Source organism: Carassius gibelio, chromosome B23 (genome assembly GCF_023724105.1).
Source record: "Carassius gibelio isolate Cgi1373 ecotype wild population from Czech Republic chromosome B23, carGib1.2-hapl.c, whole genome shotgun sequence".
NCBI classification, from domain to species: domain Eukaryota; kingdom Metazoa; phylum Chordata; class Actinopteri; order Cypriniformes; family Cyprinidae; genus Carassius; species Carassius gibelio.
This window is the reverse complement of record NC_068418.1, coordinates 18,144,066-18,162,552: the sequence shown is the minus strand read 5'-3', so window position 1 is coordinate 18,162,552 and position 18,487 is coordinate 18,144,066. Positions and strand designations below refer to the sequence as shown.

The window sequence follows — 18,487 nt, the reverse complement described above, 5'->3', positions numbered from 1 at the left end:
GAAAATCCTTTTAAACAAATATTAAAATAAGGCAATAAGCCATCTGAAAGTCATTTAAGAGGTCATTGCACCTCAGTTTAGAGGCGTGCGGCGAGAGCTGACAATGCATGTGAATTTACATTGGTATTAGCATTTGATTGATGAGACAATGCATGCATGGAGCTTTCATTAAGTGTATTGGGGGGGTTGTGGGGTGTCCACAAAATACAGACCGAAGTCATTCTTAGCAGTTTGACAAGCTACAGGGACATTTGGGGAAAATTCAGTTTTATGCATGGTATTTCAACACAAAAATCGACATCCTATTTGCTAAACACCCATGATTCAGTTTACGCTGGTATACTGTAGCACATTGTCTAAATGAAGTCGTCTTCCAAAAGCTGACACCAAGAACTGGCCTGTAAGATGAGTATTTGTGCTTGCAAATTGCATTCAGCCCCTATTTTTGGTTGTGTTTGTGCCGTTACCTCATTTGCATAATTATTTTAATGAATTAGGGGTCAAAACAATGCAGATAGCACATGCAAATAAACAACGTCATCAGCGGGAACAGTAGTTATAGACAAGGGATCCACGGCCTAGTGGTTAGTTCAAGTGTACCAAATGTAGCAGGTTTGACTATAAAACGTGTAACTCATGAAAACGTGTAAACGTGATATTTATTTCACAATTCATATTTTTTTTCTAGAATTTACAATGGAATTCTATTCCATAATTTTAGAGGTGAGTTCTTTTTTTGTGTTATGTTTGTATTGTATTTTATTAGACATGCCAATATTGTTGTATATGAATATGGTAATAATTCATTGCTATTATATATATCTATCATTGTACCATGGTATTGTCATATGTTGCCATCACTGTACTATGGTATAACCACTTTTCTAACTGTTATAACTATTTATAATTTTGAATTGTTTTCAGATAGCTTCCAAGGGAACATTTCTCATTTAGTTTAACTTGAAGTACTCAAGTACTCAACTGGAAAAACACAACAAAATTATTAAAAACAGAATTTAAAAATGAATTCTAATGCAAAATATTAACACAAAATTATACATGCACAATATAAATAAATAGTAAAATATTAATAAAATATTATACATAAAAGAGTATATATAGTATAAACACATTATATATAGTTTTTTTTTTTTTTAAATTTTGGAATGAATGAATAATGATGCTCACACACAATACTATAGGAGGTTAAGAAAAAGGGTCTTAGCCGAGAAGCATGCTGACCCATGAGAGGGCCGTCTGTTGTCTGCAGGGACTCTCAGACAGCCTTGTATCCACTTCACAGCAGCGAGAGCCTGAGGAAACCTCTCCATTACACAGCTAAAAGCTAAATGCTCAGAGCTGCTCCCACACAGTGGGAGGAGAAGATAATACTCTAAAAGTCAGGGGAGAAAAAAAACGCTGAAATTAATAAAGCTTTTTAGTCAGCATAATAAGTCATTTTGAACTCAACTGAAGAGAGCAACAAAACAAATAATATTTTGGGGAGAGAATACATGTATTTTAATGCCTTCAAGCAAAACTAATTAAAGACGACACCTCATTTACATAAATAAGCATTATAATTTGCATGGAGGCACCAGGGAATATGTGCAGAAAAGAAAGCAATATTTTGCAGTCTGCTAATTTCATTTTATTTAGGATTTAAGCTTAATAAAGATTCATTTTGGAGGGGAAGGGAATAATCAAAGAGGGGGAATGTGAACTATCTCCAAAGATGCAGCAGCCCCTATTCAAAGGGGCCTTTCAGAGTCAGCAGAAGACTCCTAATCAGGAGTGGCACTTCCTGGCTCCACTCCAGCACCAACTCCTTGAAAGGTAAAAAATTTTAGAGCCCAATTTATTAGTATGCAGTTCCGGCGTCGGTGGCTGAATTAATGGCGCTGACTGATAATGACTGTAATCGTGGCACAAATGGGGTGTTGAAATAGCAAACAACAGCCACAAGGCATGTAATGGAGCTTTTATTAATTACTCCAGCTCGGGCTCCAGCTATAGCTGCAGGATTTACTGTGGCACTGCCAGCCGGTGGGCAAAGGTGGGCCAGGTTGGAATCCTGCGGTGACAGAGTCAGAGTCCGTTTGGGAGTGCGGCGTAGGGAAAGGGCACTCATGCTCACTTTTAAAGTGCTTTATAATGCAGACGAGACTCTGTGGGATGAAAGAGATGCACAGCTATATTAATGTGGCACTTACATTAATGTGTCAAGTTTTAAATATACATTAAAGTTTTAAGTGTAAAGTTTAATATATATATATATATGTGTGTGTGTGTGTGTGTGTGTGTGTACACACACACACACTTTTTATTTCTTCAAGGAAACTAAAGCCGAAATTGTCTAAGGACAAGTTACACCCAATGCCAGTAAACTAGCCAATATCTAAAGGTACAATTCAGTCAAGGAGGAAACACATGAAATATATGTGATGTGTGCTGGCAAAATGAGTCACAATGAGCACATTTTCAAAAATAAGTTATTTTTATTTTTACATTCTCTATTAAGAATGATTTGTTGGAATCAGACAAAAAAATACTAAACTACACCTGTTTTAAGCAACACTGCATCTTTCCCCCCACTTCTTTTCTTAATAATAATTACCAAATTTATAATCACAATATAGCTATTTTCTATTTTCTCTTTGTTGTAGTAAATAAGAACAGAAAAAGAACAAATATGAGAAATAAACAAGTACAGTGTATAACTTTTTTCATTTTACATATAATCAAAAGCATTCAATTAAGAAAAACAAATAGTATTTGTGTTCATTACAAATAAATTGAGTATTAAAACTACAAAAGCAGTATGTAGTTTGTAGTGGCAGCGAGTGATTCCCTCTTTTCTTTTAATGTTTGATTTACATTAATGAGACAGACGACCTATATTAAGACATAGTGTAATGCACAGATCTAATATAATTTGACACATCGGATGTTTTGCCCCAGACGTTTACATAAGATATAACAGATTATGTTTGTGTGACTACTTAAATATATGTAGCCTCCTGTAAATTTGTGTTTAGAGTATCAGGATCGCGCACTGTTTGTGTCGTCTTTATGCGTGCGATTTGGATGTCAATCAGCGCAAGAAGCAAACAGAGAAAAGGTAGTCTATACCTCTCAGAAAATGCACAGATAAATATATTTGTAGTTTAATTACTATTTGGAGCATTGGGACCACTAGATATGGGTTTAGCTAAGTAATTTTTGCGAAAACCAAAATTTTTTCATTTTTTTTGCCTTTAGTTTAAAATTTGCCTGAGCGCATTCTGACTCATTTTGCCAGCACGGGTCACATATATCCTTCAGAAATTATGTTAAAATGCTAACAATATTAAAATTGTAACAATATTTTAGTACTTTAGTAACAAGATGTTCCTGTGGCTCAGTGGTAGCTCATTACATTAGCAGCGCTAAAGGTTGTGGGTTCAATTCCCAGGGAACACATATACTGATTAAAAAAAAAAATGTTTAGCCTGAATGCATCATAAGTGGCTTTGAATAAAAGTGTCTGCTAAATGCATAAATATAACAACATATGTCTTTATGTTCACTTGCTGAATATAAGTATTTGTTTCTTTAAGAAAAAAAAAAACCAAACAAACAAACATATATATTCAGTATATTAATGTGTTTCTTCCTGGACTGTATTGTATGTTACATTTTGGCTGAACTATGTTGGGTGTAACTTGTTCCCAGGGAATTTTGGCTTTAGTTTCCTCAAAGAAATAGGTAGAGATGGATTTGGAAATACACGGTGAGTCACATGTTTCCCAGTGATACCAGGATTAGCTGACGAACATCTTTATTTTACACACCACAATATGACCTACATAAAATGTTACATATTATAGAGATGACCTGTACAGTAGATGCATATGTTTGCAAAAAATAAAAAAAGGGCCAAGTGTTGCAAAACCCCAGTCACTTATGAGATGTCCTAATAATTTAGCCTAGATTGTTCTCAGCAGTAAAAGCTTGCATTGTACGGTAGGCGAGACTGTTCAAACGTCAACCCATCAGAAAGAGAGGGTTGATTAAAAATGCTCTTTATTACCCACCGATTCCTTAATGGAGGATAGACTTTAAAAATGGAAGAAACAATTAGAGTTTTACTGCTTTGTGGGCACTACTGATTTCTATAAATCACACCAAGGGTGTAAATTTCCCAATAAAAGACAGCGGCACTCCTTGCATGCGTAATCAACAAGTACACAAGCACATTCACACCCATTCGGGGCACATTTGTCTTTCTTGGTACACTGCACCATTTGAGACAGCGCACCACAAACTCTATAAGGCACTTTCCACAAATAAGGTACAATATAGTCTTTTTTTTTTTTTTTTTTATACAAATATAAATTAGAAACTTTTTAATGTTTTCTGTTCATGGATGATTTTTGCAGTCCTTTTACCAAACTAAATGCAGTTTAAACCTTTAATGTAAGTAGGTGAATATTACCTTATCAAAATAAATATTTGTTACAAATATTTATTCAAAATGAAAATGTGTAACAATATTTGTTTACAACTGTTAGTGAACAATAAATATAATAAATAAATAAATGTGTTTAAAATATTTTTTTTTCATGCTATTTATATTTTTAAGTACTATTTTTTAAAATAATACTGTAAATAATACTATGAAATAAAACTAAACTGGTCTGCTAAAGTCTGCTAAATTGGAACAATACTTAACGCACTTCAGTTGAAGTTCATTTGCAGAAGTAGTGCTGAAGTCCAACTACAGATATACTGAAGTAAATATGATTATGTTAAGGTGGGTCTATTGCAAGTATACTTTAGGTAAACTTTAAATATCTTGCATTTAAAGACTGATATTATTCACACATCGAGCAGTCCCCAGCAATAGTGACATTCAAACATGTTAGGCTTAATATTAAGAAATTTGCATTGTGCACAAGTAGTACGCCAAATAAAGTTCAATTATAATTTTTATATCAGTTTCGAGTGATATGTCAGTAAATACGTTAATAGATTTGAACTATACTATTATGGAATAAATCTATTTTAAATATATGACTTTTTTTTTCTAGGAGCAACAATAAAAAATAAAATAAAAAAAGTTGCATGTTTGAGATTGAAAAATGCTTTTAAATTGTGTAAAAACACACATTTCACAGGTTTTTTTCCCCTCAACATTCAACAGAGTTTAAAAATTATGCCGCGTCTTTGTGTGTTTTTCTTTTTTTGTTTTTAAGGAAAGTTAGGGTGAAAATTATTCTCTAATAATTGCATACAAACTGCACAGCTAAATATATATATATATATACATTACATTACAATGAGTTAATAACTAAGTAAAATCTTTTTAAAAGCATCGAACTCAATATCAGTTCAGTGGTATATACCAATGTTATATGAATTTAGATTTCAAGCTTGACTAATTTTATGGTAGACGATAGGATTATTGCTTTTAATGCTTTAGACCAAATTGTACTTCTTCTGTGGACTGTCATAACTTGTTTATGTAGTTTGTTTGGTAGGGTCTTGTTCAGAGTCACACGCTAATTAGTTTTACCACTCTGATATCTAGTAAAAACACTCATCGGTAATATGTTGCAGAGTGTAAAATGTGAATATTTTTGTTGAAAAAACAGTTGATATTCACCCTTTTTTTGTGTTCCCCCGCTCTTCTTCTCCCTCCCAACCCCCTCTTATGTCGCACCAAAAGCACATACACCCACACAGACACACTACAAAGAGAGCAGCTGGGTTTTATTCCAGAGAATAAAAGCAATGATGGTTGGAAGCCTTTGAAATCATTAATAGATAAAAAGAACGAATGATCACGTTACATCTGGAGCAAGAATAAAGCTTGATCCCTTCTACTCTCAGATCCGCCGTTCAGAAAAGATTTAGTTGAAACCAACTTGTTTGTTGCGGATGTGCGATGGGTATGAATGACTCGATCAACATTGCAGAACGTTCCCAAAACTGTAGTCACATGTTCCTTCTCATGTGTGTTCGAGAGCAACGATAAATGATCGCAAGTCAGGGAGGTACCTGATATAAATAGTGTGGTTTGGGAAAAAATCCGGCTCTTCTAGTTCAGACTCTGATTCGAATGCTTGTGACCTAACTCTGAGTTTTGGAAATGTGTTGTGTTGCTATCACACACGAGAACAGAGGGAGATTTTATGTAACAGTTCAGACACTTTTTTTTATAGTGAAGCCCATGTCAGCACTCCTGTACCAATGTGTTTAAACCTGCATTTCCCTCTTTTCGCAATGTGCTGAAAATTGCACAGGTGTAGACAGGTGGTGTATTGCTAGGAAAATTATTAATTTGGATTTGATAATGAGAAGTTGGCATGTTACATATTCCCTCCCTGTATTGCTGTGATTAAGCCATGCAGCTGTAGTCACAGGTTGTTATTTGCGTGCACAGATCAGCAGATATCCCAAAAATTCATTCTTTCATTTTGAGGGATGAACAGACTCTGTCATTAACTTACCTTATTCCTGACACAGTGTCTTATCTTTATTATCACAGAGTGTGTTATGTTTTTATCCTTTTCCTTGTTGAACTAAAATGCCATTTTTTGTTGTTTTTTTGCCACCCTCTTTTCGTAAACCTCTGTAAAGTGAAACATAATTTTTTATTGTTTTATTGAACAATGACAATCCTAGATTAGAAGGTTTTCTTTAATAACAGGTGACCATGAATCTAAACACGATGGTCACCTGGCAATGCAAACATACACTCTTTATTCTTTTCATATGCTAGGGCCTTCATATACCCTGAAGTTCACAATACATACTTTATCCCCCCATCTGGAGATAAATATCCAGATCAATGCAATGACAGAATTTATTCATTGTGAATGTCTGTGAATCATACCTACGGAAATACGCATATGAGTAAATGAATCAGCATTCATTTATTTAATATCAAGACATCAGTCAGAACGTTTGGTTTCTCTTGTGCCTTTTTGGGTGTGTGCTTTCTTTTTTTCTTTTCTTTTTTTTTTGTTTTGTTTGTGAGTTCATGCTTAAAAAATGTAGTGAAAAACATTTCGTGTCATGACAGGTCATTCTGTCCTCAAGCATAATGAAGTTGATATTTTTATGTCAAATATCACACTCAATAAGCATTCCTGTCATGTCATTGTTTGTCTGGTTTTTGCTTATTTCTGCTTTCTGGATCAAAGGAGCAAGATATACATTTGATAATTTAGCTATTATTATTAGTAGTAGTATTATTTATTAATTAATAATCAATATGTAACACTACAATGTCCAAAAGTTCATTACACTACCATTCAAATGTTTGGGGTTAGTAAGATTTTTTTTTTTACGTTTTTGAAAGAAGCTGCAGTATATACATGTGTATATTTATATCCATATAATTTATATGATATATAAATATATTTAATATATAAACGTAACATATTTTTTTTAAATATGTAAATGCATGGGCGTTTATTTATATATACAGTACCTATTAAATATACACAGTATACACACATATAGTTTTATTTTGGATGTGATTAATCATGATTAATATATAGTGCCCTCCATAAGTATTGGAACAGTAAGGACAAAATTGCAGATCCCTTGCATGCAATCAGAGCAGTGAGTCATCACAACCCATAGACATCACCTGACTCTTGGTCTTATTCTTTGAAATGCTTTTCCCCAGCCTTTAATGCAGCCAATTCCAACTGTTGTTTGTTTTGGGGAGCATCTGTCTTTAGTCTCCTCTTCAGCTGGTGAAATTAATGTTCAGTTGGATTTAAATCTGGAGATTGATTTGGGCAATCTAAGACTTTCCATTTCTTTGCCCTGATAAAGTCCTTGACAGAAACTGGCAGTGTGTTTTGGGTCATTGTCTTGTTCCAATATGAAGTGCTTTCTAATGAGTTTGGTGGCATTTTCTTGAATATTGGTAGCCAAGATGATTTTGTACCCTTCCAAATTCATTCTGCTGCTGCTATCATAAATTAAGTCATCATTAAAATGAAGAGGTCCTGTTCTAGAGACAGCCGTGCATGCCCATGCCATGACACCTTCTACACCAAGCTTTACAGATGTGGTTGTATGCTTAGGATCTTTTGCAGTTCCTTTTTTCTCCACACTTTTGCTGTCCAGTCACTTAGGATAAAGGTTAATCTTTGTCTCATCGGTCCATCAACTCAGTTCCAAAACTCTACTGGCTCACCTTTGGGAAGAGTCTTGCCTTTCTATTTTTGGCGCTGATCAGAGGTTTGCATCTTGCTGTGTAGCTTCTGTAATTCTGTGTGAAATTCTCCTGCGAACTGTAGATTGACAGAGCATCACCCCAGCATTCTGGAGGTTTTTGGTGATTTTACAGACATGTATTTTAGGGTTTATTTTCACAGCTTGGTTGCTGATGTCACTGCTAGTTTCCAAACTCTTGATTTCTCCATGCTCTTTGTATTTCCTATAGTTCTAATTGACTTCCTCTTTTCTGAGTCGGCTTCCTCATCTTCATCCTGGTTTGTGTGTCATCATCGAATGCAAGACTTAGAAGCAATGGATATAACTGATAAGACACATTTCCTGCATTTAATATCTGAAGAATTAATGCTACAAGACACAGCTGAACACTTAGAAAGACCTGTGAGGCAACTGTTCCAATACTTCTGCTCACATCAGACAGGGAGATGAAACTCTAAAAGTGCTTATCTTCTTAGCTGGTAAAACATCTTTGTGTCGAATCACCCAATAATACAATTTTGTAGTTTTTTCTTATATTCATTTTATAATTATATTTACAGATTTCTTGACTCCACAGCAAACAGAACAATTTTGTCCACTGTTCCAATACTTATGGAGGGCACTGTATATATATGTATATATACACATACACATACACACACACACACACACACACACACACACACACACACACACACACACACACTAGGGCTGGGCAAATAATCAAATGCAACTTTTTTACTGACAAGCTATGAAATATTGCGTTCATAATCGGCAATGAATCGTGATTATGAGCGCAATTCATATTAGCTTGTTAGTGAACCAGGGCTCTGTGTATTAAATGCCACTCCATCTGAAAGCACGTGCTGGACATTTACTACTACTCACAGAACTGGCTTTACTGATTAGATGTGCATGAAAATCGTATTCGATTATTTGCACAGCCCTACCACACACATACACACACACACACACACACACACAGTAATCACAGTTTGCCGATATACAGCCATATCTCACGTCTAATAGTGTGATATTGAGTTTAAACAACAGTTCGACAGCACAAGTCTGTAAATATAAAAGAAAAACAACAACTGAGTGTCTTTAATCCCTTTTGTGCAGAACTACTTCCTTCCGCCACAGATTCAAATCTCAGTTTGACAGTTTAACAGCTGAGCTCAAGATCCGTTACTAATTCGAAAATGTCACTTATAATAGAACTAGTAATGAAGGAATGTTAAGGTGATTCATAGTATCACCGTTTTAAAAGCTCTCTGTATTATGAGATAGAGATTGACTGAGCAAGTGTGATTACCTGCATCTGATACAGCATTAATTCTTCAGCTCAATCTCATATTCACAATGAAACATTAGTTTGAATGTCTGCTGAGGAAAGCGTTATCTTTGTCATACTGTCTTTTCATCTGTTAAGGGTGATTTCTGATGACAGCACTGATCAGTGCAATTTTTCACTGTGTCTTACAAGCTGTTGTTAAAAAGAACTTCTGTTTCAGTCTCTTTCAATATAAAAGTTTTTACTGCTGACTCGTAAAACAGTCTCTTGTCGCCATCTAATGGAGGAACAATGTCACAAATATCACCATCATGAACTCACACAGACACAGACACACACAGACACACACACACACATACACACACAGTTTCCCAATACTAACTACTACTATTATTATAAAATAGTAGTTAGGGGTGCACAATATATATCTGCCGATGATTAATGCGCATCTAGTCAGTAAAGCCAGTTATCTAATCAGCGGTAAATACCATCAGGTGCGTGATTTCATATAGAACAGCTGTTACTACACAGAGCCGTTGTTAACTGACAAGCTGCGCAAATCCAAGCTGTCCAACTAGACAATTCAGTATAAAAGTACAAAGTCAACACATTGAAATACAGAATTAAAGTTACATTACTTACATAACCATTTGCTCTGTAACAAATAATAGATTAATGAAACCAAAGACTGCCCGTTAGAATTACCCAAAACAAATTATATCTCAGGTTTAACCACTATAGAGACACCAAAGCCAGCGGCAAATTCCAGAAGATCTGGCCGAGGTGAAGCTGCTCTCGGTGAGTTCATAGCACTGAATTGCCCCTGGAGCTTACATCTCTGAAAGCGTCGACCCTTACATCTGCCATCAGTAGCTCAACCGTAACATTATGAAGCGACGGGAACACTTTTTGTAAGCGAAGAAAACTAAAATAACAACTTTATTCAACAATTCCTTTGTCAACAGTCTCCTCTGTGTCTCTCCATATCACCGTATGTTGCGCATGCTCTTCTGTGTCAACCACACCATAAGGATGCACTGTTTCTACGTGTATTTAGCTTTGATTTGAAATAAAACAGCGCATCCTTCGAAAGTGTTCCCATCACTTCATATAACCCAGATTGCACATCTGATGGCAGATGGAGTATTCTGATGACAACTTTGATACATTTTATGGACCTTGACACTGTTATTTACTTGGCAGTCAATGAGGCAGTCAGAAGGGTTCCAGTTTTCATCTAAAATATCTTAAATTGTTTTCTGTGGACGAACAAAGCTTTTTCATTAATTAAGTGATTCATTACAAAATTGTAATTTTGGAGTGGAGTATCCCTTCAATTTCTTTTTTTCTTTCTTTCTTTCTTTCTTTCTTTCTTTCTTTCTTTCTTTCTTTCTTTCAGTGATAAATACGTAAATAATGTTATATCATTTAGTAATTACATGTGGTAGTAGGACATTTGATGTAATACTATGAGTGCAGTAGGTTTAGAGTGCATATACAGTATATAATGTGTGTCAGTGTCAGTCATCCTGTTGAATTCAGGTGTGTACAGTTACAGTAGTGTGTTGCATGTTTTTTGACAGACTTCAGGGTCAAGGTCATTATATGAAGACTATAATTTATCCACCCTTTCCTAGCATTCTAAATCAAGTTCATTCTCCATTTGGGCCATCTTCTAAGATGGTCTTAGAAAGGAATAATTCGAGGACCTGATTAATCAACCTCTTCAGTTTGTAAAACCAAAGGTTTTTGCAATGATGTCATTGCACAATGGTCACATGGACAGTGGGGATATGTTGCTGATAGGACATTTGAATGTTAATATGCAATCAGTTGATAATATTAAAACAAACATATTGCCATCAGTGGTGCTCTTATCATTTAGGCTGAAGTCCGTTTTGACTTTGTTTCTGTGTGATCTGAGGCATAGTGAAGGCCCCATCTGCAGTATACATCACAATAAGCTAATTAGCAATATAATTAGCATTGTAATTACCAGCTGCAATAATTACTTTTATTTATTATGTTTTTAGTGTATTTATCTGGTCTAAAAAATAATCTGGTTATTAGCCTGTTCTTTAATTTGGAATTTCAAGCCTCTGTTTCTGTTGTTTTCAGCCCTTATCTAAAACAAAAAGCTTATTAAAGAGCATCAGCATTTTAGAATAAATAAAAATAACTTATTATATACCTGGTATCTGTTTTATATTGATATGTATATGAAATGAGACAGATCTCATCTAGTAAAAAAAGAAATATTAAAGCTATTTAACATGCTGAAATAAACCTACACATTTCCTTTTATCACTCACTCTCATGAAATCTGTTTTTCAGACTCGACACACTCCCCTTGTGTTTCACCCACAAACCTGTGTTTCTCTTGAAAGGATAGCATAAATACACAATCTAATAAGAGCACAAGATGGATGATAATGTCTTTTTATTAACTTACGGAGTGGTTTGTTTGGGCAAATTGAAAGTCGTATTTTTCTCTCTAAACATCTAATTGGAGTTTTGACAGGTTTTACAATGAAATGAAAATAGTTACTGTGCTGCGGAAAAGCGCTGTTTATAAAATTCTGAGTACGATACAAGCCACCGGCAGCACTGGTATAAAAAGATGCATTAAAAAACAGTCACACAAACCGAATGTTGATTTGTCAATGGCGCGAAGGGGAGGCGTTTTTTTTTTCAAGTTCATCAAAATCTTTGTTTGCAATTCTGGTTTATGGTTTGGTGGTAAAATATGTACCCATAACTGTTCTGTGTCCTTCCAGGCGTCAACAGACAGCTATGTAAGAGTCTAGTGTGAACGTGCAAGCTAACTGTTGGCAAGAAGAAGACAGTGACCCACAGACTGAGACTGAAACTGGAACACTCAATATATATTGAAGGTCAGTGTCACAATGTACCATAATGCATTTATAGTTTGTTAATGACTATCAACTGGCCAGTTAACCTAAAAACAGTCATATCAGTCAGCATAAAGGAGGTTTTCACCTCGTTATTTTGTGTAGACTTAATTCATTGTGTATTACTAAGAAAGAATTCTGCCTGCTGATGTTGTTTGTTTTTTATGCAAATTATGCCAGTAAACAATGACCTGTTTTATGAATGCATGGTTTGACGTTATACCAGCACGTATAATGGCTAGTTAAGCCAGATTGCCATGGTTAGTGAATAGGATGCAGGTTTTGGTGCTGAAATAACTCATTCTAAAGTAGCGTAACTGTTCAGTGCACTTGTTTTGCTGTGTTTTGTCAGTGAAACAGATGAAGACATGACTATGTATGGAATTGCCTCAGTTCGCCCAAAGCACTAATGCTAACCACAGCTCGTGTTATAGTAGTGACTCTAAGCAATATTGAAGTCACACCTCTGGTTCACGAAACAACTTAATTGAGTCACACACACGGAGAAGCCCAGCCATGTCATAATACCCAGAGGCCTTGATTAATTAAGCCCTAAAAGCCCAGGAGCGCTCAACGTTCACCAGGTGTCTGTTCATCTGCCACTAGTTCCACATCTAAACCAATAAATACAATCCTGAGACATAAATGCAACTTTATCTAGTAATAAAACATATAGGAACTGGCATGAATAAACCATTGAATAAAGCTTAAATATACTGAATATTTAACATAGTGAAGCTTTTTCTGCACTTGTACTAATTAGTTCAATTGTGTTAACAAAAACTGCTCTTATGTAAAAAGTTGTTGTAAAAATGTTGTAATAGAATTCTGTAAATCGTGTATGCTTTAGTCACGGAAAGATTTTATTTATAGCATGACTTGCACATTCTGACTAGCATTTAGCTTAGTTAAAGTTCACTTTTGTGATTTTGTTGTAATATTATGTTTATGTTTATGTTGTGTATACATATGTTTAGGATGCGTTTGAGTGAGTTAATTAACCCGCTATCAAAGTACTTCATTAAACCAGTGTTTATGCACTGTTTAGCTTCAGTTCACATATCAGAATCCTTGATGTTATTCTATATGATGAGATTATTTTAATCTATCATGTTATTTATATTATGTTCTTATTATTCATAAAGCACTGTTAGTGCATGGTTGATCTTTTTTCTTGGTAACTTTATTTGTCAGCAGTAAAAAATGTTCTGATCCGCAACTTTTAGTTGTTGTTGAATTTAAAAAAAAGAGTAACACTTTAGAGACCAGTTCTCACAACTAGTTGCTAATTCGCATGAATATTGCTAGCATATTTACTGTTTATTGGTACCGTATTTTTCGGACTATAAGTCGCATCAGTCCAAAAATACGTAATGACAAGGAAAAAAACACGTACCGGCTGTAGACGGTAATGTTTTCTATTGGTTAATTTCTCTCGGTCCATGTCAAATTAATTTTGATAAATAAGTCGCACCTGACTATAAGTCGCAGGACCAGCCAAACTATGAAAAAAAGTGTGATTTATAGTCCGGAAAATACGGTACTTACAAAGCATATTAATGCCTCATTCTACATGACCACATTTTAGATCCATTAATCCGATACATACATTTAACAACTACTTTACTAACTATTAATAAGCTGCAAACTTTGAGTTTATTGAGGCAAAAGTCATAGTTAATAGTTACTTAACAGTAAGAATTGGTCCACAAACTAAAGTGTAACGGGTAACACTTCAGAAAAATTCATTTGGAAAAATCATTGTTTTTGTCAACAATGAAGAGACTAAAAAGTCCAAATCATGATGACAATAAATTGTTTTTAATTAAAATATACTGTTGATGAAAATATGATGAAAGAAAAAATAAACACGCAGGATATAAACTGTACATATATATATAAAAATGATTGCTTCAAATAATCCAATAATAGTCAATAATGTCTGGGATTCGGATTTTGGAGCTGAAGCTTAAAAATATATGAAGCACTTTTTTGTTGGTTAGTTCATTAATGAGATTAGCATGCCAGAAAAAAAACTGTTTATAAGGACATTATTTTCCTGTATTTCTTTCCTTCTGGGCATCTCACTGGTCCAGCAGGTGTTGTACTCCTTAACTAGTCATTGAGGAGTCATCACCTAAACCAGTGCTTACAGCCTCCCAATTCCCTCTAATCCAAAACAAGCAGATTTAGCCAGCTCTCTAGACCGCTCTCCACAAAACAAACACACCGGCCCCCTGCAGACTGCACCGAAGCCCTCCTCCCTTCCCTTGCACCCCTACTGCTTGATGCTCGGTTAGCCAGGCTAAGTGAATAGGGAAAGGCAGGTCTCCATGGGTAACGGCTGCCATGGAGGCACCTGGCAGGAGAGCGAGAAGGATGCTGCGAGAGCCAGCAGGCGCACGCAGATGAGCGGGGAGATTTGGAGGCCGCGCTCTGCGTTTTATCCCGCTCCCCTGCCGTTCAGGGGGTGGTCACCCCCGCCAGAGGGTGCGTCTGCCAAGAACTGAAGAATGTTAGCCCTGCGGCCCTGTGAGTGGGAATGAGCAGAAAATTGAAGTTAACAAGCATGCCGTATGCTAAGTGGTGACGAGAGTCCCCAAGCTTTCCGTTAGGGCCCCGGTCCAGCTTCCATTCTCCTCGTAGAGTCGCTGCCAGCATCCGTTGGCTCTGACTGCAGGCTGGAGGTGACCGGCATTATGCGTCTCTAAGCATATTAAGACATCATGATCTCCTGTATACAAGACTCCTGTGATGCAGGCGGATATAAAAGATGGATTTGTGTTGTCGGTTAGTAGTTTTAGTATTAGGGAAAACTTAGATTTGTGAATGTGAGAAAAAAAAAAAGAAATCATGTACTTTGAAATAATGGCAAGGAAAAATATGACCAATATAGTTTGATTCATGAATGAATGACTCTTGTGAATCAATTATTTTTTAGTAAATCTAAGACAAACACTGAGGCCAGTGTTGTCCAGTTCATGACAAATTACTCCTATGAACCAGTTCTTTTTAGTGAATAAAAACACACCACATGTGCAAAACTTTTGCAATATTTTATAAATGTTGTCAAAAAAAACTATATCCATTAACTGATGTTATGCAACTGAAAAATGTAATTTTTCCTCTTGTGATAAGTCATGGTGACGGATGTTGGTAGGTTTATGTATGTTGCAGCCAGCGCACTAGCCCTTATTTTTAATCAATGGAGATTATGCGTATACATATGTGTGTATCTTTAGCAAAGCAGTGTGGAGAGCAACTTCTGGTACGCTTCTGAAATGTGCTGTGGTGCAGCTGCGACAAACGCAAGCATTGACTAGAGTTGCCGTGATCAGCTCCGGTGGCCGCATCGGAGCTATAATGGGCTGCAGATGTGTGCAGTATCCAAGCATTAATGGCAAGGAAAGAGTTTGAGAGCGGCCATGTATGAGGTGTTTCTTAGAGGTTATAGTACATTAAAGAATTCCTTAGAATTTTTGCAAATAAAATTCATTTTTCAAATTGCCTGAAAAACCAACTCTTGCGAGTGTAAAATGTTTTATTCTTTTGCAATACCGTATTTTCCAGACTGTAAGTCGCTCTTATTTTCATAGTTTGGCTGGTTCTGCAACTTATAGTAAGGTGCAACTTATTTATCAAAATTAATTTGACATGAACCGAGAGAAATGAACCAAGAGAAATGAACCAAGAGAAAACATTACCGTCTCTAGCCGTGAGAGGGCGCTCTATGCTGCTCAATGCTCCTGTAGTCTACACTGAGCAGCATAGAGCGCCCTCTCACAGCTGTAGACAGTAATGTTTTCACTTGGCTCTTGGTTCTAAATAAATGCGACTTATAGTCCGGTGCGACTTATATATGTTTTTTTCCTCATCATGACGTATTTTTGGACTGATGCGACTTATACTCAGGTGCGACTTATAGTCCGAAAATTACGGTATATGGAATTTTTAGCGAAATTGACGTGTTTCCATTGGGTGTATTTTCAATTTAAAGTTTAACCAGTGTTTTCTGATTCATTTCGAAATTACTTTTATGGATTGGTTGTTTTTAGAGAATTAGCGTGACCAGTGTAGTCTGTTCGTAAAGCCAGTTCTTTTGATGAATTGTTCTGAAACACAATGATGCTAAGCAGTAGCAGAGATTTAGCATTTAGCAGAAGCATTTCTTCATTGTGTAACTAAAATGGATATTATAACTTAAATATACCCAAAAGAATTCATATCATATCAGAATTTAATCAAACTGAATCAATTTAAATCGCAAATTGAATTGAATCAAAAACCCAAACCAATTATTTTTTAATGAAATGCTTTAAAGACATAAGGGTTTCCACATTCTTTTTCAGTGTACTTTGACAGTAAATACATAGGTATTGTACTTTATTAGAAATTTTTTTTAAATATGAAACAATTGAAAGCATTGTTCTTTTGGGAACAATTACCTTACTTTTGCACAATGGCCTGATATCCTGTTTTTCGGCCAAGGATATTATGCAGGACCACCGTGGTTGCGGTCAGTCACATGCCACGCACGCATCCTCCTGTAGCGGGCTGCCCCACCTCCTCTCCTTTATGCTGCAGTGTGCAGCTCAAGGGAGCGATGTGCTCTATGTGTAAAATAAGGGTAGCAGATATAATGAAGGTCATTGTAATCAGAGCTAATGTGCCAGGGAGTCAAGACACTTCGGCTTTATTCGAGGGTTAGGCCCAGCACCGCTGGCCCGGGGGGAGGAGGCTGATAGTGTTATCAGAACTAACCTGCTGCTAATAACGACACGCTCCTCTGTTCGTGTCAGCGTCAGCCTGAACTTTCACTGATATCTACAGTATGGAAGTAGGGAAGCGGATTGTGCTACTGAACGCTTCACATCTTACTTAAATCCCCTCCCTAGGTGTTTGAAGGTGCACTCTTTCCCCTCTCTGTTTATTTTCAAACAGTAGAAGGAACGTGCCCAGTCTGCTTGATGTGCACTTAAAGGAATAGTTCATTTTAAAATGAAAACTCTTATTATTTACTCATTTACTTTACATTACAGGTTTGTGGGGTGAGTAAATGATGAGAGAATGTTCTTTTTTGGTCAAACTAGTCTGTTAATGTTCGGACTGGGAGGAGGAAGTGATGTTAACGATCATTTGTTTTGATCTGAACGATGCAGAGTAAGCCAATAAATAATAGCCTGCTTTAGAAAATGAGGGTACCTTTGCCCTTTTCCCTTTCCTCAATGTTCTAACTGAAGTTAAATGATGGTGTCCCACAGCGTGGTATCATGGTCTGAATGGACCCCTAGGTGAATGATATATGGGATTTCTTTTGTCATTGAAATCTAGGCTGTATGGATATCAGAATGCTCTTTGTGCATGCTCTTGGAGTTCAAGCCTTTGAACTTATGCAGATATATTTTTATAGAACCATGTACATTTGCATGCATCCCTTTCACCAGTAATTTTATTGAATTTATCTACATTGAAAAAGTATTTTGTTAGGTAACCTAAAAATATGCTGACATAATGTTACAACAGTAAATGTCATTTGTAAGGGTCAGATGAGGTTGACTGATAAAAACCTCACATTTTCATTATTATTATTATCATTTTTTTACACAGTGATGTTTTTTTAACAACAAGGAAGCTACAAGGCAACTGTGAGTTTTAATATAATGTTTATAAGTTAATATAACTTATGTATATTTTTACATTTTTATATGATATTATTAATTCTGAATATGATATATATTGTTTTAGTAAATAATTATTTTATATTTATTATTTAATGAATAATTAATTATTTAAATATGTATTAAAATAAGCTTTTTTGTGAAAATATTCTATAAATAGAATAAAATAATAAAATATTATTATATAGATAGATAGATAGATAGATAGATATATAGATAATTGTAATATTAATAATTTAATAAATAAGACATAATTTTAATTAAAATATATTTATATTGTAAATATTTATTATTTATTATTGTTAAGTTCATAAGAATGTAATATTCTTTCTTTATTTAATAATTCATTATTTATTCAAATAATCTTCTTTGTGGTGGGGACT

General features: G+C 35.3%; 1 long non-coding RNA gene across 1 annotated transcript in view; it reads left to right on the top strand.

Moving 5' to 3' along the window:
• The window catches only part of LOC128012001 (uncharacterized), an 87,055-nt gene that overhangs the window by 26,885 nt on the left and 41,683 nt on the right, over positions 1–18,487 (top strand). Inside the window, exon 3 of the long non-coding RNA XR_008182686.1 lies at positions 12,292–12,408. This is a non-coding gene — a long non-coding RNA (uncharacterized LOC128012001). The remainder of the gene's footprint in view (positions 1–12,291; positions 12,409–18,487) is intronic.